We start from the raw sequence: 22,956 nt of genomic DNA on the forward strand, positions 1-22,956 counted from the left end.
GTGCCCCTTCTTCTCCAAACGTACCTTTGCTCATTCCAGACAAAAAGTTCAATTTTAACCTCATCGGTGCACAGAACTTGTTTCCAAAATGCATCAGGCTTGTCTATATGTTCATTTGCAAAGTTCAAACGATGATTTTTGTGGTGAGGACGTAGAAGAGGTTTTCTTCTGATGACTCTTCCATTAAGACCATATTTGTACAAGTATCTCTTTATAGTGGAATAGTGTACCACAACTCCAGTGTCTGCCAGATCTTTCTGGAGGGATCGTGCAGTCAAACATGGGTTTTGAATTGTTTTTCTCACAATCCTGCGAGCTGTTCTGTCTGATATTTTTCTTGGTCTTCCAGATCTTGCTTTAACTTCCACTGTTCCTGATGACTGCCATTTCTTAATTACATTCCGAACAGAGGATATTGACATCTGAAAATGCTTTGCTATCTTCTTATAGCCTTCTCCAGCTTTGTGAGCGTTAACTATTTTCAGTTTCAGTTTTCTAGACAACTGCTTAGAAGAACCCATGGTGCTGATTGCTGGGGCAAGGTCAGATGAGTCTGGGCATTTAAAACCTTTGAGATTGACATAACCTGGTCTTCCCAGACGATGATTGAGAACAATCCATGACACTGGCAGGTCTCAGCTTTGCAAAGGGGCAGTGCATGCTATAAATTCTGCAGGGTGCCGAAACTTTTGCAGACGCCATTTTTTTGTTTTCTGTTATTTTGAAAGTGTAAATGATGAAAATAAAATCTAACTTTTGTTGACATATTATACGAATGTCTAATCTGTAATCTGATGCCTTTTGGAGATTTTTCCATCTTTCCTTGGCTTCTTTATGCACATTAATACAAATTTTTAGCTGGGGTGCCCAAACTTTCGATCCCCACTGTATATTATACATTCACATCAGTCCCTAACCCTCAAGGGGTGTACAATCTAAGGTCCCTAACTCACATTCATATACAAGGGCCAATTTAGACAGGATCCAATTAACCTACCAGCATGTCTTTCGAGTGTGGGAGGAAACCTGAGTACCCGGAGGAAACCCACGCAGGCACAGGGAGAACATGCACACTCCAGGCAGGTGGTGCTGTGGCTGGGATTCGAACCAACGACCCTAGTACTGCCAGGCAGAAGTGCTAACCATTTAGCCACTGTGCTGCCCAACATAAATTCGGCTCTAGGATGTCCAAGCAGGAGGAGAGCAGAAGAGTGACTCTCTGTTGTGTCAAACTTCTCCCTTCTAACCTCTGACACCATAAGCCCAGTAGGCAAACACTGTACCTAACTGATGCTTAATAGCTACTTTCCCTCACACACCATGCAATATAGAGGCCAGAATACGCATGCGCGTGCAGGTATGGCACCAGTAACTTCAGTCTCTTGGTAACAGGATGAATCTTGGGATCTTCAGCTAGCCACTTTTGTTGGTGCACTTAAACTCCTATGGTAAAGTATAATTGTAATCCCATGGCAGTATTTGTATAGCAAAGCGAATACTGTGCCTTTTTAGCAGGGCCATCTACACAACCCAGTGTCTGGTGAGTATGGGAAAAGTATGATGTCTCTGTATGTGTGCAGTGTTCCTGCCATCTGACAGTGGTAAAAATCCCTCTCACCAGATCCTGTGACTAAGGCCCAAACGATTGTCCTGGAAATGACAGGCTCCTCTGGTCACCTCACGATGAGCGCTTCACACTGTCAGTGTGGGCTCTGTACTGTAGGCCACTTCTCTCAGTTTGGATGTTCCCTTGACTGATGCAGATAACTAAGCATGCAGTGTACTGACCATAAGCACTTCTTTGCCAGGTCCAGACTCTCTCTTGCCACATGCAGTCTGCCTCCCCTCAGGAAAACACAAGATGGAGTCCTTCACTCTGCTCTCACTAAGCATGATGGCCTTTGAAGTTCTATTTCTTTATAAGCCTATCAGGCTGTTTCTGCTCAAGACTGCATATTCCACAATGCTTTGCAGCTGCACCTCCTGCTTGAGAAAGTCCTTGTCATTGGCTCCTTTAATGGTTCTTCTGATTGGCTCTCTCTCTATTACAGTCTGAGAGGAGAAGTGGGGGCTGAAATCCCTCACTGCCTTGTCTGTGTCCAGTGGAAGTGTCAGGTTTCACAGGAGATGCCAGTCAGCAGATTACAGCCATCACAGATAGGATTAATGTCCCCTGCGAGGAGAACAGCTGGGGGAATCAATGGTGGTGAATGATCTAGGTGTTCAGGTAGGCCATAGACCTAATAATAGTACACAATGCCAAGTTGCAGTTTTTAATGTTAGCAAAATACTTTCTTGTATTAACCACTTCCCGTTCGGCCGTTGTATATAAACGGCCGGACGGTGGCAGTGCAGGTGCGGGTGGCTGTTTATAAACGGCCTCCCTGCCCCCTGCTTGTGCGTGCTTCCTGGGAGCGCACGGCACCGCGATCCGGTGCTCGCTGTGCCCTCCAGACACAGTGAAACACCGATTGTTGTTCGGGACCTCTGTGCGAAGTCCCGATCATGTGATCACTGATTGGCTAATTAATGATCACATGAAGAGTAGTAAGCAAAATGTCACTTCTGACATCATTGCTTACTATGTGTGAAATCTGTGAATGATCACAGAGGTCACATGGTACAAGGCTATTCACAATAGCCTTGTACCATGTGACAAGCTGTGACCAATCACAGCTCACACAGTATTTCTCAATGGCTGCAAGAATGCAGCCAGAGAGAAGGAGAAATAATTGTTTGTACAGCCTTTATGGGTGTAAAAGCAATCAGTGTAAAAAAAAAAAAAATCTTCATCACCCCCCACAAGTAGTACAGTGTCACAGTAGTCACATAGGGTGACAGTATGTAAAAAAACCCCAAAAAACAACATAAATAATAATATAAAAAAATAAAATAAAAATGTAAACAAAATTTTAAAAATTATAATTTTTGGTTATAAACTAATTTGGGTAATTTTGTTTTTTTTTACTAAAAAGATAACTGAATACATTTTGGCCAAGATTTATGAAAAAAGATTATTTATGTGCAAAATTATATAAGAAAAACACTTTTTTCAAAATTTTTTGACTTTTTCATTTATATAGCAAAATAAAAATAAAAATCTCAGTGGTGAATAAATACCAAATAAATCTTTATCTGTCTCAAACAAATGCTAAAAAATTCATATGGGTACAGTGTTGCATGACCACGCAATTGTCATTCAAAGTGTGATAGCACTGAAAGCTGAAAATTGGCCTGGACAGGAAGGGGGTGAAAGTGTCCGGACTTGAAGTGGTTAAAGACCAACGTTTTATCTCCTTTGGAATTTTACCGTCATGAACCATCCCTGGCGGCTTTCCACGTGCCAAAAGCTGCTTTCTGGTGCACGTGATAGCGGCCAGTTTGCAGTCATCGTCCTGAACCGAATACATTGCATGGACGCGCCTCTTTATGACACGGACAGAAAAGCTTCATGGCGTATAAACGTTTATGTTTATGTCCTGTATTTTTGTGTTGCAAGGTGTACACACAGCAAATTGTATGTCAAAATGTTTGCATTCCTGACAGGAGAGTTGTAAACAGCCACCTGGTATCATTAACGAGTTGACTTTAGTTGTGATTTCCACTATCAGCCGCTAGATGTCACTGTTGCATTAACTAAAGGCAAACTAAAACTTTAATGTTGCACTCACTAGGAGCCTGGGAATGGAAGACAGGTATTTTAAAATTCTAAATCCCCAGAAAGTGGCTGGCGAATCAGAATTGACCACCTCCTATCCTGGTGCCCTAAGGAGACTGCTTAAGCAGCCTTATGCTGACACTGGCCCTGATCACATCACCACCCTGGGTACAGTGTGACCATACCAGACATCACCATACTGGGTAGAGTGTGACCATGCCTGGCATCACCTCCCCGGGAAGAATGTCACCATACCTGGCATCACCTCCCCAGGAAGAGTGTGACCATTTCTGCCAACATGCCCACCCCCCCAGCAGGAGTGTGCCCATAGCTGGCACCATGCCCAGCCCCTTGGAAGAGTGTGACCATTCCTGGCATCATCCCCAACCCCCTAGCCCCCCTGGAAGAGTGTGGCCATACCTGGCATCATGCCCAACACTCCTAGCCTCGCCCTTGGAAGAGTGTGACCATACCTGGCATTATGCCCAACAACCCCCCAGCCCCCCGGAAGAGTGTGACCATATCTAAAACCATGCCCAACCCATCCAGCACAAGTGCAACCTTACCTGGCACCATGCCCCACCCCCCATCCCCTTGGAAGAGTGTGACTATTCCTGGCATCATGCCCCCCTAGCCCCCCTGGAAGAATGTGGCCATATCTGGCATCATGCCCGACACCCTAGCCTCCACCTTTGGAAGAGTGTAACCATACTTGGCATTATGCCCAACAACCCCCCAGCCCCCCAGAAGAGTGAGACCATATCTAAAACAATGCCCAACCCCTTCAGCAGAAGTGTGACCATACCTGGCACCATGTCCAACCCCCCAGCCCCTTGGAAGAGTGTGACTATACCTGGCATCATGCTCAACCCTTCTTGGCCCCCCCCCCCCAAGAAGAGTGTGGCCATACTTAGCATCATGCCCAATCCACCTAGCACCCCTGAAAGAGTGTGATCATAACTAGCATCATGTCCAACCCCCCTGAAGAGTATGACTATACCAGGCATCATGCCCCCCCCCCAGCACCTCTGGAAGAGTGTTTCCCTATCTGGCACTATGCCCAACCCCCCAGACGGAGGGGGGGTTGGGCATAGTGACCTTACATGGCACCATGCCCAACCCCCCATCCCCTTGAAAGAGTGTGACCATTCCTGGCATCATGCCCCCCTAGCCCCCCTGGAAGAGTGTGGCCATATCTGGCATCGTGCCCGACACCCTAGCCTCCACCTCAGAAGAGTGTGACCATACTTGGCATTATGCCCAACAACCCCCAGCCCCCCAGAAAAGTGTGACCATATCTAAAACAATGCCCAACCCCTTCAGCAGAAGTGTGACCATATCTGGCACCATGTCCAACCCCCCAGCCCCTTGGAAGAGTGTGACTATACCTGGCATCATGCCCAACCCCTCTAGCCCCCCCCCCCAAGAAGAGTGTGGCCATACTTAGCATCATGCCCAATCCACCTAGCACCCCTGAAAGAGTGTGACCATAACTAGCATCATGTCCAACTCCCCTGAAGAGTATGACTATACCAGGCATCATGCCCCCCCCCCCCCTCAGCACCTCTGGAAGAGTGTTTCCCTATATGGCACTATGCCCAACCTCCCAGAAGGAGTGTGACCATACTTGGCACTGTGCCTCACTCCCTATCCCCTTGGAAGAGTTTGACCATACCTGGCGTCATTCCCAACTCCCTCTATCCCCCTCAAAGAGTGTGAGCTTACCTGGCATCATGCCCAACCCCCTAGCCCTCTAGGAAGAGCATGACCATACCTGGCGTCATGCCCAACTTCCCCAGTACCCGTTCCTCCCAGGAAGAGTGTGATCATACCCTGGCATCACGCCCAACCCTCCAGGCCCCCTCTCCCCCCGGCATCAGTGTGACCATACCTGGCATCCCCCAAAGAGTCCTCACATTCCTGACATTCTCCCCTGTCCTTCTCCAGCACTTGGTTTGATCAGACTGATAAGTAATACTCCATGAACCTGTCATTGTAGAGATGTGGAGGAAGATTATTCAATAACCTGATGAGATGGAGGACCTGAACAGGCTGGTGTTGCTGGATGCTGCCATGTCAGAGAAGCTGTGCGAGGGGCAGAACCCAGGAATGGTCTACTCATGTCAGAGCAGATCCCACGCAGTGTAGTCCCCAGCCTCCTCATTGCCTGCACTTTCCATTCTGCATGCTTGGCTCTATTCTGCTCATCATCCTCCCAGGTGTCACTGGTCCCATTGCCTTGTCACCCCGATGACCCTGCTCTGCTGGACTGCACCATGAGCTGTGAAAGCACAGAGAGGAGCCAAGCAGAGCCTCCCCCCTCCTCCCTACCTACTGAATACAAATAGTTTGAGTTGTACATACTTCTTTCCCCAGCAAGTGGCTGTGGGAAACAGATTTTTCTGCCCCTTTATCTTGGCACCCCAAGGCAGATGCCTATGCTGGAACCAGCCCTGCGCACAGCTACTCCCATGCCTCCACTCAGGAGCCTCATTCCCCACACACCCTTCCCATCTGGACAGGCAGCTTAACAGGCACGTCACCACACTGGAATCCGGGAAGCAGCTTACATGTCCCCAAACCATTTTTAATTATTAGCAATAGTGAGTGTGAGCAGGCAGTTTTAAGCTGGCCATATATTATACAATTTTCTTCTTCAATTTCCTTTTGATGTACCTTCAACTATGTAGTGTAAGGGCCTGCCTGATTCCTGCATTCAAATAGAAATTGTTTAGGTTTGACCTCAGATAATATTGTTTTAGTAAAACCAAATGAAAGATGTACAAGAAAATTGCATAATGTATGACCAGCCTTACACTCAGCAGTCCAGTCATTCATCCAGGAAGCAGCTTGAAAATCGAAAACACTTTTTTTTTTAGCTGGGACATCAATTAAGCTTACCATGGAGAGCTACTCCAACACCTCTGAAGAGAAGCTTGATCCTTCACACCCTCTTCCCAGGGGAGGCAGTTTCACAGTCATAAGTCCACTCTTTGGTCCAGGTAGTAGCATGAAAAGTCTACCAAACCTTTGTGATGAGAATTGCCAGCTGGGCACTCCATTCCTCTAGTCAGCTCCACTTCCCATCTCATGAAGGCATCTTCACAGGAACAGAAGGGCACGTTAATCCAGGAAGCTGAAAATCCCATTTTTTAAAATTTTAATAAGGTGGCCAGCTTTGCATGTACAGCTATTCATCCAACTGCAGTAAAAAACTTCATTTTCCACATCCCCTCCCATCTGGAGCTGGTAGCTTCACACTTTCAAGTCCACAGTTCAAAGCAGCTTTCAAATCACCAAGTCCTTTTTTTTTTACTGGGGCATCAAGCTAAGCAAGATTAGCATCATAAATCTGCACGCCTGCTTTCCATCTAGGGAGGCACACTCACAATTCCACTCTCTCCTCCAGTAACCAGCATGAAAATTTCCCATAACCATTTTTGATAGGATGTCAAGCTCGGCATACACACTTAATATCACTCCTCCACTCGGGTGCTTCATATCCCACACAAGCTTTCCATCTGAAGCAGTTTCACAGGCACCATACAACTCCTCCATCTAGGAAGCAGATTGTAAATCCACAGACTATTCTATTACTATGGCAGCCAGCTTGGCACAAATATCTACTCCCCCCTCCAGTCAAGAGATTATTTCCCCATACCACCCTCCCATCTGGGGCAAGAAGTTTCATACTTCCACTCTTTCATCCAGGAAGCAGCTTGCAAATCAACTTTTTTTACTGGGTCATCAAGCTAAGCATGGACATCTACTCCCTCTGCTCCAATGAAAAGCTCCATCCTCCTCACCTGCTTCCCACCTAGGGCAGGCATCTTCACACAAAAATTCCCCTCTTACATGCAATACATATATTGGATGGCCAGCTTGGCACGCAAAGTTACTTCCATTCCTCTAGTAAAGAGCTTCATTCCTTACACGCTTTCCAGGTACAGTAAAACTCTTCTATCCAGTGAACAGCCTCCAAATTCCCCAAATTGTTATTAGGGTGACCAAATCGGCACACAAAGTTATGCCCACACCTACAGTGAGGATAGGATCATCAATCTGCACATCTGCTTCCCACTTAGGGAGGCAATTTCACTTCAGGGACGGACTGACCATTTAGGCACTCGGTCACTGCCCGAGGGCCCGGGGTCAGTAGGGGGCCCCATGAGATGCCCCTGGTACCTTTCATAGGCTTTTTTGGGTGTGGTTTGAGTGTGGATGTGAACACAGGGGCCCCATGATTTCCTATTGCCCGGGGGCCCCATGAGTTGTCAGTCCACCCGTTTCACATCCATTTTTACTAGGGCATCAAGCTAACAATGAATATTTACTCCTACTCCTCCAATGAGAATCTACCTACTCCTTACCTGCTTCCCATTCACAAGACCACACCTTTCTCAAGGAAGCAGCCTTACAATTTCCCTTAACACATTTTTGATAGGACAGCCAGCTTGGTTCCAGTTAATTCCAGTACTCCAATTAGGAGCTTAAACCAAATGACAAGCTTCATCCTCCCTACCTGCTTTCCATTTGTGTAGGCATCTTCACACTCACTAGGCCACACCTTTATTCAGAAAGAAGTCTTACATTTTCTTTTAATTCGTTTTTCATAGAAACTGCCAGCTTGGTGCTCATAGCTAATTCCAGTCCTTCAGTCAGGATCTTTTTTTCAAACAACTGCTTTCCATCTGAGGCAGACAGCTTCACAGGCATAATACAACTTTAATTCAGGAAGCAGCTTGCAAATCCCCAATCCTGTTTTTTTCTACTACATCAATGGACAACTACTCCCACTCCTTCAATGCAAAGCTTCAATCCCCATACCACCTTCCCATCTGGGGCAGAAAGTTACACACTCACAAAGCCACCCTTCTTTCCAAGCAGAAGATTAAAAATTTCCCTTAACTGCTTTTTTGATAGGATGGCCAGCTTGGCACACATAGCTAATTCCATTCCTCCTGGCAGGGGATTAATTTTCCACAGACACTTTCCATGCGAGGCAGACAACTTCATGGGCACAATACAACTCCTTCATCTCAGATGCAGATTGTCAATCCCCATACCCTTTTATTACTAAAGCAGCAAGCTTTGCAGGTGCAACTACTCCCCTCCTCCAGTGAAGAGATTCATTCACCATGCCACCCTCCCATCTGGGGCGGACCATTTCATATTCACAAGTCCCACAGCTTGGCATGCACAGATAATTCCATTTCTCCTGGCAGGGATTCATTTCTCACAGACATTTTCCATGTGAGAGACAGACACCTTAACGGGCACAATATAACTCCTTCATGTCAGATGCTGATTGTCAATCCCCATACCCTTTAGTACTAGAGCAGTAAGCTTTGAAGGTGCAACTTCTCCCCTCCTTTAGTCAAGTGATTAATTCACCATGCCACCCCCCCCCCCCATCTGGGGGCAGACAGTTTTATACTTTCACAGTTCCATATGCGGAAGACAGTTTGGCAGGCACAATACAACTCCCCCATCCAGGAGTGTAAATCCACATACCCTTCTATTTCTAGGGCGGCAAGCTTGGCACACACAACTACTCCCCCCGCCAGTCAAGAGAATAATTACCCATACCACTCTTCCATCTGGGACAGAATGTTTCATACTCACAAGTCCACTCTTTCATCCAGGAAGCAGCTTGCAAATCAACAAACCCTTTTTTACTGGGTCATCAAGCTAAGCATGGACATCTACTAGCAAATATCTATATGTCTTGCGAGCCAAGCTATGTCTACTAAATAACCACCCTAAAACACAAATCTGGACAAAATATGTCCTTGATATTACTGGATTGCAAACACCCAACACATAACTACCACTGTGTACATAAATTATTTCACCATAGTGTGTTGCGCTCCTTATTAAATAATATCTCTTCAATACTTATAATCCCTTATTTATACCCAAAATGAATAATCATATATAAACAAGTGATCTAATTTGCAAAAATATTTAAACATGTGTTCATACCATTGACCAAAAATTCATATATAACTTAATATACTTAAAAAAATTTCTAATAAAAAACCTCAATAACTCATAATATTAATACGTATCCGTGATTATAGAATTAATTATTATTGAACCAATTGTGCATCATTATTAGTGAAAAAAATAAATGTCAAGAAAATGTGAATACTCATATATAATTAATTAATATTGTGCAAAAACAGTGTCCCATTAATCATAAAAATAGTGACTCTGTGCTTTATTTAATCTTTAATCCGTGACTGTATGTGAATCCGTGACTGTTTGTGAATCCTCCAATTAGTGCAGATGTAAGCTCACCTCCTTATCTGCCTGCAATTAGGCTATATGCGCTTTTGGTTCACCTCCTTTGGAACCTGCTTGATTAAGATTTCTCCTCTTTAGAATGTGGAATAGGGATATCCTTTATCACTGATTATCCCCTCTGGGATTGATCCCTCCTCACGATGATACAAGCCCCCTATACTCTCCTCTCCATGCGTCTCTCCACATACAGGGAAAAAATGCCAAACATAGTGTTTTATCCTTTTAAAATACTGCTTTATTCCTTCCAAGTAGTACACTCACATTTACTGCAATCAATATAAGGCAATCTTGTGTGTAACGAATCCTCCGCCAACCGTTGAGTCATGCACCCGCCGTCTGTCAAACAATCCGGCTATCTCCGAGTGACGTTGCAGCCCCACCCCTATGCGTTACGCCACTGGTCACGTGGCTTCATCAGGGGGTTTTCAAAACCACCTGATGAAGCCACGTGACCAGTGGCATAACGCGTAGGGGTGGGGCTGCAACGTCACTCGGAGATAGCCGGATTGTTTGACAGACGGCGGGTGCATGACTCAACGGTTGGCGGAGGATTCGTTACACACAAGATTGCCTTATATTGATTGCAGTAAATGTGAGTGTACTACTTGGAAGGAATAAAGCAGTATTTTAAAAGGATAAAACACTATGTTTGGCATTTTTTCCCTGTATGTGGAGAGACGCATGGAGAGGAGAGTATAGGGGGCTTGTATCATCGTGAGGAGGGATCAATCCCAGAGGGGATAATCAGTGATAAAGGATATCCCTATTCCACATTCTAAAGAGGAGAAATCTTAATCAAGCAGGTTCCAAAGGAGGTGAACCAAAAGCGCATATAGCCTAATTGCAGGCAGATAAGGAGGTGAGCTTACATCTGCACTAATTGGAGGATTCACAAACAGTCACGGATTGAAGATTAAATAAAGCACAGAGTCACTATTTTTATGATTAATGGGACACTGTTTTTGCACAATATTAATTAATTATATATGAGTATTTATTCACATTTTCTTGACATTTATTTTTTTCACTAATAATAATGCACAATTGGTTCAATAATAATTAATTCTATAATCATGGATACGTATTAATATTATGAGTTATTGAGGTTTTTTATTAGAAAATTTTTTAAGTATATTAAGTTATTATTATATATGAATTTTTGGTCAATGGTATGAACACATGTTTAAATATTTTTGCAAATTAGATCACTTGTTTATATATGATTATTCATTTTGGGTATAAATAAGGGATTATAAGTATTGAAGAGATATTAATTAATAAGGAGCGCAACACACTATGGTGAAATAATTCATGGACATCTACTCCCTCTCTTCCAATGACAAGCTTTATCCTCCTAACCTGCTTCCCACCTAGGGTAGGCATCTTCACACTCACAAGTCCCCTCTTACATGCAAGGAAGCAGCCTGAAAAAATACCTAATCCTGTCTTTATTGGACGGCCAGGTTGGCACTCACAGTTACTTCCACTCCTCTGCTAAGGAGCTTTATTTCTTGCACATAATTTCCATCTGGCGCAGGCAACCTCATAGGCACAGTGCAACTCTTGCATCCAGGAAACAGCCTCCAAATCCCCCCAACTTTTTATTAGGGTGACCAAAGCAGCACACAAAGAAGTTATTCCCACACCTACAGTGAGGATGAGATCATTTCCCACAGACATTTTCCACGTGAAACACAGACAGCTTCACGGCACAATATAACTCCTTCATGTCAGATGATGATTGTCAATCCCAATACCCTTTAGTATTAGAGCAGCAAGCTTTGAAGGTGCAACTTCTCCCTTCCTTCAGTCAAGTGATTAATTCACCATGCCACCACCCCCCCATCTCAGGGCAGACAGTTTCATACTTCCACAGTTCCATATGAGGCAGACAATCTGACAGGCACAATACAACTCCTCCATTCAGGAAGCAGAGTGTAAATCCACATACCCTTCTAGTACTAGGGCGGCAAGCTTGGTACACACAACTACTATCCCTTTCAGTCAAGAGATTTATTCTCCATACCACTCTCTCCTCCAGTAAGAAGTAATAAAAGTTCCCCTAACCCTTTTTCATAGGATTGCCAGCTTGGCATACACATTTAATTTCACTCCTCCGCCAAGGAGCATTATATCCCACACAAGCTTACCATCTTGAGCAGATAGAGCTCTTTCATCCAAAAATCAGATTATAAATCTGCATACCCTTCAATTACTAAAGCCTCTTAGCCCCATCTGAGGCAGAAAGTTTCATACTCACAAGTTTACTCTTTCATCCATAAAGCAACTTGCAAATCAACAAACTCTTTTGTACTGGGTCATTAAACTAAGCATGGACAACTACTCCCTTTCCTCCAAAGACAAGCTTCATCCTCCTCACCTGCTTCCCACCTAGTGCAGGTATCTTCACACTCACAAGTCCCCTCTTACATGCAAGGAAGAAACCTGAATAAATACCCAAACCCCTTTTTATTGGAAGGCCAGCTTAGCACATACAGTTACTTCCACTCCTCTGCTAATGAGCTCATTCCTTGAAGAGGTGCGACTTGCCATGCTATGCAAGTTGAAAATCACACAGCAAGTCACACCCTATTGTCCACAATTAAAGCGGTCATATTGGTGTTATTCCAACTTGGAGCCACACCGATTTCTAAAGTAGTACATGCAGGTGTGACTTGCATAGACATCTGTATCTTGCACCTTAAGTCAGAATGACATCCGACTTTGAAATCAAGAAACTTCACTGAAAGTCGCATGATTTCAACGTCGGATTGGTGTGACTGGGGACTTAGGCATTCAGGTTTAGCAAGCAACCCTTCAGTTGCATTGGCTAATTCCTTGCCTCTGGCACTCTTCAACTTCTTACTCTGTTTCCATGTGCATCTGCACAGATTAGCAGACCTCCCTCTACTTTCTGGGGGTCTGGTCAGGCCAGAGTGCCATATTCTTGTTCCTGTGTCAGCTTGACATCTGGAGCGCTGTTCCATCCTGCACCTCCATCCTCTCACTTAGTGAATTTGATTCCCCTTGGGACATGTAATGTCATCAGTGGAACTTGGTACCCATCCCTGTTATCTCTCTCCCCCTTGAGAGGGAAACCCTGGCCTACCAGGTAATCTGAGTTCAAATTTAGTTGCCCTTTGCCCTAACAGAGATATGAACCATCAGTGGTACCCCAGCACATTATAACTTCTCAGAGCGTTTTCTGCATGTGTCTAGCATCCCCACTGTGGGACACTCAAGTGACCCCTAGGAAGAGAACCATTACATGGGAACCATAGCAGACAACATCCCCCTGAAGGACATCCTGAAAGATCCAGCCAAATCTGGTTCTATGAGGGTTCAGCATCAGAACACACCTATCAACTGTAGGTGATGTAAACAAGATTTGTTCCTTGCTTCAACGATCCACAGAATATTGTTTAGACATGGAATTGCCTTTTGTGTTACCACTGTGGTCTTTAACAAAGATGTGCAATAATCCTGGACAGTCGAACGGATTGTTAATGAAGATTGCAATGTGAAAAACACAACCAAACCTCTCCTGCCACAACTACCATAATTTAAACAATAGAAAATATGTATGAGTGTCAAGGAGATGTGTGGTGATGCATGCTTGAGAAATGTAACACATGGGTCAAGAAATCTCAGGTTCCAGGTTTCCATGGCGAATAGAAATTGCGTCCTGGGTTCACACACTGCCTTCCATTGACTTCAAAGGGATATTGGGCCAAATAGACTCCAATGTTAAAATGCCTCTCATAGACTTCAATGGAAAAATGCCTCCCATAGACTTCAATGGGAAACCGCCTCCCATAGAATTCAATGGGAAAACTCCTGTCAATAGCATTCCTATGTGAATGCTTATCTCCACATAACACTCTACTCTGTCACTTGCGAGTTGAACGCACTGCTGCAAACTCACACAAGACCCTTTTCATGTAACTCAAAACACAATGCGTGTGGATCGCATCTCTGTGAACCACCGCATAAAGAACACAAAATCTCTAGCCTGTCACACGAATCTGTGAGTTTCAAAACTAATCCAGAATTACATGTGTGTGAACCAGAGCGGCTTCATTCACACCTGGACATTTTGGGATCGCAGCAGAGTCTCTGATCACAAAATGCAGGTTTGGGTGCCATTATTATGCTATGCTAAAAAAAAGAATTAAAACAATGGCTCCTAATTTTTTTAGCTGGCTCCTGGATTCAAAGCAGATTTGCCAAGCCCTGTTTTAACATACACTATATTGGAAAAAGTATTTGAACACCCCTGCAAATCATTAGATTCAGGTGTTCCAATCACCTCCATGGGCCACAGGTGTATAAACACCTAGGTATGCAGACTGCTTCTACAAACATTGGTCGCTCTCAGGAATCTCCCAGTGAATTCAAGCGTGGTACTGTGATAGGTCGCCACCTGTGTAATAAGTCCATCCGTGAAATTTCAATGCTACTAAATATTCCTCAGTCAACTGTTAGTGGTATTATAACAAAGTGGAAGCAACTGGGAACAACCGCAACTCAGCCACGAAGTGGTAGGCTGCATAAAATGACAGAGCAGGATCAGCGCATGCTGAAGCACACAGTATGTAGAAGTCACCAACTGTCTGCAGAGTCAATAGCTAAAGACCTCCAAACTTCACATGGCCTTCAGATTAGCACAACAACAGTGCATAGAGAGCTTCATGGAATGGGTTCCCTTGGCCGAGCAGCTGCATCCAAGCCTTACATCACCAAGTGCAATGCAGAGCGTCGGATGCAGTGGTGTAAAGCATGCCGCCACTGGACTCTAGAACAGTGGAGACATGTTCTCTGGAGTGACGAATCATGCTTCTCTGTCTGGCAATCCGATGGACGTGTCTGGGTTTGGCAATTGCCAGGAGAACGGTACTTGCCTGACTGCATTGTGCCAAGTGTAAAGTTTGGTGGAGGGAGGAATTATGGTGTGGGGTTGTTTTTCATGGGTTGGGCTTGGCCCCTTATTTCCAGTGAAGGGAACTCTTAAGACATCAGCATACCAACATTTTGGACAATTTCATGCTGCCAACTTTGTGGGAACAGTTTGGGGATGGCCCCTGAACCGTTTCAATACCGTGCAATTTTACACCTTCCTGCCCAGGCCATTTTTCAGGTTTCAGCGCTCTCACACTTTGAATGACAATTGCGCGGTCATACAACATTGTACCCAAACTAAACTTTTATCATTTTCTTCACACAACTAGAGCTTTCTTTTGGTGGTATTTAATCACTGCTGGGGTTTTTATTTTTTGCTAAATTAACAAAAAAAGACCAAAAATTTTGAAAAAAAAACACATTTTTCTTTGTTTCTGTTATAAAAGTTTACAAGTAAATAATTGTTCTTCATAAATTTAGGCCGAGATGTATTCTGCTACATGTCTTTGGTGAAAATAACCCAAATTAGGATGTATTATTTAGTTTGTAGGAAAGTTATAGAGTTCACAAACTATGGTATAGATCTGAATATTGATCAATCCTGAAGTACTGACAGCCAATCTAATTTCTTGAGGTCCAAGAATGTCAGAATAGTACAGATATCCCCCAAATGACCCCTTTTTGCAGAGTAGACAGTCCGACGTACTTCATAAGAGGCCTGGCGAGTTTTTTGAAGTTGTATTTTTTTGTCATAATTTTTCCAAAAATGAAAAAATGAAAAAAATTATTTTCATTTTTTTTTTACATACTGTCACCAGTGCAGTACAGCGTCATCATATAACTAGCATGGCGGTGAACAGGGACACTGACTGGTGACAGTATGAAAAAAAAAAAAAAATATATTTTTTTAAAAAATTTTTTTTATGTTTTTATTATATTTAATTTTTTATTACATTTTTTTTTTATTTTTTTTAAGATTTTTTTTTCATATTTTACTATGACCAAAATAGTACAATGTTACCATAGTAACATTGTACTACTTTGGGGAAGTGATCAGTATTTTTTTTTTTTACACAATTTGCTTATAGCAAAGAATTACTTTGCTATAAGCAAGCATTTAGCTCAGGGGTGTCCAAACTTTTTTCAAAGAGGGCCAGATTGGATGAAGTGAACATGGTGGAGGGCCGAACATTTTTCCGAACATTCTTTGAACCATTACAATTAAATGCAAATAAATTATTTTATGCCAAGTTAATTGCAAACGACATACTTTTCATTTCATAACATTAAGATCAACTGACAGCTGAGTTTTCACAATGTATTGAAAATAAATTAAAAAAAAACTTACCTGCACTAATGTGAAGGGTGAAAAAGGTAGCTGGAGCTGAAGTCTCTGCTCGGCAGCCGGGAGGGGAAGAGAAACACACTTCACGCTGGAAGCCCGGCCCTGACGTCACCACCCTCTGTTGCTCCCAGCGTGGCGCAGTCACGCATGTGCACTGCTCTCAAGCAGAAGACTGTCTGCCACAGAAGGGAGGGCCGTGCGACAGCCGCATTTACACAGACCAGGGAGAACGTGCCGCAGTCAGGCATGCGCACTGCCCTCTGCTCTCAAGCAGAAGACTGTCTGCCATTGAAGGGAGGGCCACATTACACAGAGCAGGGAGGGCTGTTGGAGGGCCGTATTAAACTGACCCCCGGGCCGTAAATGGCCCGCGGGCCGGACTTTGGACATGCCTGATTTAGCTGAATGAAATCGATTCATTCAGCTTTTTTTTTTTTTTTTTTTTGCTTAGCTGTGATTTGGTCACAGCTAATCACATGACATGTGCATGTGATTAGCTGTGACCATTCACAGCTAGGCACTAGTATACAATGGATGGCATCATGAATGAAGCCATCCATTGTATACAACTGTCATGAGGTGCACGGCCGGTGACAGATTGCACTGCTGCGCCGCTCTGCAATAGCGCAAACGGCGCATGTGCGGGAGCACGCCAAATGGCGTGCACCCGGAATGGAGAGACACTTTTCAAGCCGCCAAACGGCCATTGGCCGGGCGGCTAATGGTTAATGACTGCGCACCAGTGCACAAAGCAAGGTCCATAAAGACATAGATGACCAAGTTTGGGGTGGAGGAACTTGACTGGCCTACACAGAGTCCTGATCTCAACCCGTCAGAACACCTTTAAGATGAATTAGAGTGGATACTGTAAGCCCAGGCCTTCTCGTCCAACCTTAGTGCCTGACCTCATAAATGCGCTTCTGGAAGAATGGTCAAACATTCCCATAGACACACTCCTATACCTTGTTGACAGCCTTCCCAGAAGAGTTGAAGCTGTTATAGCTGCAAAGGGTGGACCAACTCAATATTGAACCCTACGGACTAAGACTAGGATACCATTAAAGTTCATGTGCATGTAAAAATAGGCTTTTCAATACTTTTGGCAATATAGTGTATATTCATGGTGCAAATAAGCAACAATAAGACACTGATGTAGTCATGTCTAGAAGTGTCTGTCCAATAATAATGAACCCACAAAAGGTTTACCATTCAGTACCTGCTGTTCATTCAGTGTATGATGACCAATTCTCAATTATGAACATTCATGTACCAGGTGCTTTGTAAGAAGCACAGCAATAGTGAAGTAAGGTTGTGTTGGAGCCCAATATAATGGGCATCCAGTTTTTTACTATGTGTATGGTATATTAATCTAGTGTATTCAGTGCCTGTTTATTTCAATTGTACAGTACAGGGTACAGGCTGAGTATTCATAGACCCTGGGTTATAGGCTCTTCAGTTGCTCAGACACTGGCAAAATTTTTGGATGACATGCCCCCGGGGCACCTCACAACCCTAACCCCATAACCCTACCCCACTCTGTAAATCCTCAGTTTTTTGCTAGTTTCCTAAGATGATGGACCTTTTCTCCTGTATTGAGAAATCACTCTTAGCTTAACTAGTTCATTGTTTTTTATCTTCAGATTCTTCTTTATTCATCTCTTCACTGTCTTTTAATATATCAGCAGAAGCATTGGATCCACATTGGTGCAACCTTGGTAAAACCTTGGGAGCCATACCTGAAGCACACACTGGGGGATGGCCTGTAATTTTGCTTCAGGAACTAAATCCTGCATAGGATCTCACCTCATGGCTTTGCGTAAAGCATGTAGTTAGCTGCAAGGTGCTATACAGGTCTAGAGCTGTGGTCTATGTTTGGAAAGTATTCACTTTTCAATGTAAACCTTTCAAATCTAGCGCATAAAGCTCAACCACTCAATGCTTAGTTCCAGGTGGATGACCAGGTGTCACATCACACCACAGGTTGCACACTTTATCACCGCTTCTGCCTGGAGCTCTTATAAGGTACTAAGACACTTTCTCCTGCCCTTTTTCCACAAGGACTGTGCTACAGGGTGGTTTACAGGGGGTTGCTGTGTATTCCTTCTAGACACTCTTACCCCGTTTTCCACTTTCAACTCCGTGAGTGACCCCCAAGGAATTACCCTACTATGTACTATGTACAGTAGTTATGAGGAAACCAGGTGAACATTCATTCTGTCAAAGCCCTGCACAACTCTCAGTGACAATGCTTCCATTGCATCACTGCAGGACCTGATTTTAACACTGGTCTCTGAATCCTATTTCAGGTACACAATAAGCAGCCTCCTTGACAAAAGAATATTTTTTTGCAACTATATCAATTCCTTGGACAACTAATAGCTTTAATACAGCTCTATCTAAGGCTTGAAATCTCAAGTCTTCTCTCCCAGCACAACCGTTTTTACAACACATCCTGAGATTCCTGACCTAGAAGAGGTGGACATAAAAGGGAAGGGAACTATTTCCTGCTTGCTAAAAGCCTTCAAAAGCCTGGTAGTTATTTGTTTAAAGTGGCAGTCAGCATTCCTATTAAGATCTAGGTTTTCCAGTCTGCAACTAAAGGTTTTTTTTTTGTTGGGTCACAGACACCTGGAAGCCACAGAAGTGCTTCCGTTCCACACTGCCAGCTATATAGCATCATATCCTCTCACCAGCAGTTTCTTTGTGTAACTCTGCAGCATCCAGCCGCTTGCCTGCCAAACTCTGTGGTCCTTCAAGGTTCCAGGAGACCCTTCTCTAAGCATGACAAGCCCAATTCTCTCTTTTACAGAGTGAGTGCATGTTGTTTTAACCCTTTGCTTTCCAATAAACATTTACATTTAGATGATGGTGCCCTGTTGTGTTTTCTCTATTGTTTGTGCATTAAGTTACTCATTTTTCATGGGGAGCTGCAACCATTCTATTTTATTAAGTGATTTCATATGACCCGCCAACCTACTTTTCAGATTTTAAAGGGAACCTGCCAGCACAGTAACTTATATGTTCTTTTCGCCTAGTGCTGGGCAGACTGGTGTCCCAGGCTTGAGGTCAGTGGTGGACCTACTGAACGTGTTCACTCCTGTCTTTGCTTTTTGCTGTGAGATATTTTTTTTTGTCAGATATGACCTGTATCAGAGTGTAACTTTTTTTTTTCTTCATGTTACCATGGTTCTACAACCATGCTATTTCAACTTGTGTCACGGCTAACTTACAATTTCATTGTTGCTTTGGAATTTACTTGCTTTTTCAATAACATTATCTTTAATTTAACTTTTTTTTAAAAATGTATTGTGCCTGTCAAACGGTCTGCCTCAGATGGAAACTGTTTGTGGGACTTGTGAGTATGAAACTGTCTGCCTCAGATGGGGGAGTGGCATGGTAATTTAATCTCTTGACTGGAGGAGGGAAGGAGTTGCGCCTTCAAAGCTTGTTGCTCTAGTTATAAAAGAGTATGGGGATCGATAATCTGAATCTGACATAAAGGAGTTTTATTGTGCATGTGAAGCGGTCTACCTTAAATGGAAAGTGTTTGTGGAAAATGAAGATCCTGACTGAAGGTCTGGAATTAGCTCCTGGACAAACAAATTGCCTTGTGAATGTGAAGCTGCCTTTCTAGATAGAAATCAGGTAGAGAGGATGAAGCTTCTGACTGGAGGACTGGAATTAGCAATGTGTGCCATGCTTGCCGTCCTATCAAAAACGTGTTAAGGGAAAATGTAAGGCTGCTTTCTTAATAAAAGTGTGGCCTAGTGAGTGTGATGCTGCCTTCCTACATGGGAAGCAGATAGGGAGGATGAAGCTTGTCATTGGATGAAGCTCCTGACTGGAGGATTGGTATTAACTGTGTGAGCCAAGCTGGCTGTCCTATCAAAAAAGAGTTAAAGGAAACTGTAACACTGTAACACTGCTTCCTGGAGAAAAATGTGGCTTTGTAAGGGGAAGCAGGTAAGGAGGATGTACAGGTGAAACTCAAAAAATTAGAATATCATGCAAAAGTTCATTTATTTCAGTAATGCAACTTAATAGGTGAAAGTAATATGAGATAGACTCGTTACATGCAAAGCAAGATAGCTCAAGCCATGATTTGTCATAATTGTGATGATTATGGCTTACAGCTCATGAAAACCCCAAATCCACAATCTCAGAAAATTAGAATATTGTGAAAAGGTGCAATATTCTAGGCTCAAAGTGTCCCGCTCTAATCAGCTAATTAAGCCATAACACCTGCAAAGGGTTCCTGAGCCTTTAAATGGTCTCTCAGTCTGGTTCGGTTGCAATCACAATCATGGGAAAGACTGCTGACCTGACAGTTGTGCAGAAAACCATCATTGACACCCTCCATAAGGAGGGAAAGCCTCAAAAGGTAATTGCAAAAGAAGTTGGATGTTCCCAAAGTGCTGTATCAAAGCACATTAATAGAAAGTTATGTGGAAGGGAAAAGTGTGGAAGAAAAAGGTGCACAAGCAGGGATGACCGCAGCCTGGAGTGGATTGTCAGGAAAAGGCCATTCAAAAGTGTTGGGGACTTTCACAAGGAGTGGACTGAGGCTGGAGTCAGTGCATCAAGAGCCACCACACACAGACGGATCCACTCCTGAACAATAAACAACGTCAGAAGCGTCTTACCTGGGCTAAAGAAAAACAGACCTGGTGTCAGGGCTCCCGGGTATGACCAGAGGTATGTGAACTGACGCAGGGAAACGCAGGCTTCAGATAAGTTATAAACAATATAATTTATTAAAGACTAACAATACAAACATAAACGCAGTGCAATACTAAAACATAACACAGTGCAAACGAACCAAACCACCCACAGATAACAGTACATACAATGCAAGCGTCGTCAGGCAGGCCGGGTCAATAACAATCGGGCAGGTAGGTACAGGGGGTCAGAGGCACATCGGGCAGGACTCCGGGCAGCAGCACATCGGGCAGGACTCCGGGCAGAGGCACATCGGGCTGGACTCCGGGCAGAGGCACATCGAGCTGGACACCGGATCACCAGGCGGAGCAGCAGGCACCGGGCCACCAGGTGGAGCAGCAGGCACCGGGCCACCAGGCGGAGCAGCAGGCACCGGGCCACCAGGCGGAGCAGCAGGCACCGGGCCACCAGGAGGGGCGACAGGCATCGGGCCCCCAGGAGGGGTGACAGGCATCGGGCCCCCAGGAGGGGCGACAGGCATCGGGCCCCCAGGAGGGGCAACAGGCATCGGGCCCCCAGGCGGGGCGGCGGATGCCGGGCCCCCAGGCGGAGCGGCGGGCGCCAGGCCCCCAGGAGGGGCAACAGGCATCGGGCCCCCAGGAGGGGCGACAGGCATCGGGCCCCCAGGCGGGGCGGCAGGCACCGGGCCCACAGGCGGGGCGACAGGCACCGGGCCCCCAGGCGGGGCGACAGGCATCGGGCCCCCAGGAGGGGCGACAGACATCGGGCCCCCAGGAGGGGCGACAGGCATCGGGCCCCCAGGAGGGGCAACTGGCATCGGGCCCCCAGGCGGGGCAGCGGGCGCCGGGCCCCCAGGCGGGGCAGCGGGCGCCGGGCCCCCAGGCGGAGCGGCGGGCACCGGGTCATCAGGCACGACAACGGGCATCGGGTCACCAGGCATCAAGTCATTTGGCTCGCCAGCGGGCACCGTGTCATCTGGCAAGGCGGTGGGCACTGAGTCACCAGGCACGACAGTGGGTTCCGAGTCAACTGGCATGACCACGGGCACTGGGTCAGACATTGGATCGTCTGGCTCGACAGCGGGCATCGGGTCACCAGGCATCAGGTCATTTGGCTCGACAGCGGGCACCGCGTCATCTGGCAAGGCAGTGGGCACCGAGTCACCAGGCACGACAGTGGGCTTTGAGTCAATTGGCACGACAGCAGGCACCGGGTCATCAGGTACCGGATCGTTTGGATCGACAGTGGGCACCGGGTCATCTGGCATTGGATCGTCTGGCTCGACAGCGGGCATCGGGTCACCAGGCATGACAGCGGGCACTGGGTCACCAGGTCATTTGGCTCGCCAGTGGGCACCGCGTCATCTGGCAAGGCAGTGGGCACCGAGTCACCAGGCACGACAGTGGGCTCCGAGTCAACTGGCATGACCGCGGGCACTGGGTCAGACATTGGATCGTCTGGCCTGACAGCGGGCATCGGGTCACCAGGCATGACAGCGGGCACTGGGTCATCAGGCATGGGATTGTCTGGCTCAACAGCGGGCATCGGGTCACCAGGTATGACAGCGGGCACTGGGTCACCAGGCATCAGGTCATTTGGCTCGCCAGCGGGCACCGCGTCATCTGGCAAGGCAGTGGGCACCGAGTCACCAGGCACGACAGTGGGCTCCGAGTCAACTGGCATGACCGTGGGCACTGGGTCAGACATTGTATCGTCTGGCCCGACAGCGGGCATTGGGTCACCAGGCATGACAGCGGGCACTGGGTCATCAGGCATTGGATCGTCTGGCTCGACAGCGGGCATCGGGTCACCAGGCATGACAGCGGGTACTGGGTCATCAGGTACCGGATCGTCTGGATCGACAGCGGGCATCGAGTCAACTGGCCTAATGGAATCATCAGGCTGGATCAGTTCATCAGGCTGGGTAGAAACATCATGCTGGGTAGAGGCATCAGGCTGAATGGAGGCATCAGGCTGGGTAGAGGCATCAGGCTGGGTGGAGGCATCAGGCTGGGTGGAGGCATCAGGCTGAATGGAGGCATCAGGCTGGGTAGAGGCATCAGGC

This window comes from Staurois parvus, unplaced genomic scaffold (genome assembly GCF_062004578.1).
Source record: "Staurois parvus isolate SC_StPar_1 unplaced genomic scaffold, SC_StPar_1.0 ptg000327l, whole genome shotgun sequence".
In the NCBI taxonomy this organism is placed as follows: domain Eukaryota; kingdom Metazoa; phylum Chordata; class Amphibia; order Anura; family Ranidae; genus Staurois; species Staurois parvus.